Raw genomic sequence first — 475 nt, 5'->3', positions numbered from 1 at the left:
CTCTCCATTCCTGGGCCAAGATCCGTGCTGAAGCTGTGTGCGAGTGCCTTAGAGGGACGGTGGCCTCGCACATTTCTGGGCGCCTTCCCGTAGGCCCTCTTCCACAGCCCTGGCTGGGGAGCCCGGGAGCCCAGTGGCGCGGCCTTGGCATGCTAAGTGGCAGTACTGGGACGCCTTTGTTTCTGAGGCCAGTTATCCTCTGCATTCAAATGGGTCGCTCGCCCACTCGCTCCTCCGCCAGGGGACAGCGCCCCTTGGCGATGTGTCCCCGACACCTGGGGACCCTGCGAAGGCGTATAAGGGGGTGCGCAGAGACCTCCAGCCTGGGCACCTGTGCGGGCTCGAGGGGGTCCCGCTGCCCGCTGGCCCAAGTCTCGCGGTGCTACGGCTCGGACCCGGGAGCCGCGGGCCCGGCACCCCCACCGCACCACAAAGGCTGAACCCGGAGGAGGCCCGGGAAGGGAGGAGGCGCGGG

This window comes from Microtus ochrogaster, chromosome 22, assembly GCF_000317375.1.
Source record: "Microtus ochrogaster isolate Prairie Vole_2 chromosome 22, MicOch1.0, whole genome shotgun sequence".
In the NCBI taxonomy this organism is placed as follows: Eukaryota; Metazoa; Chordata; class Mammalia; order Rodentia; family Cricetidae; genus Microtus; species Microtus ochrogaster.
Note: the sequence above shows the minus strand (reverse complement) of the source record.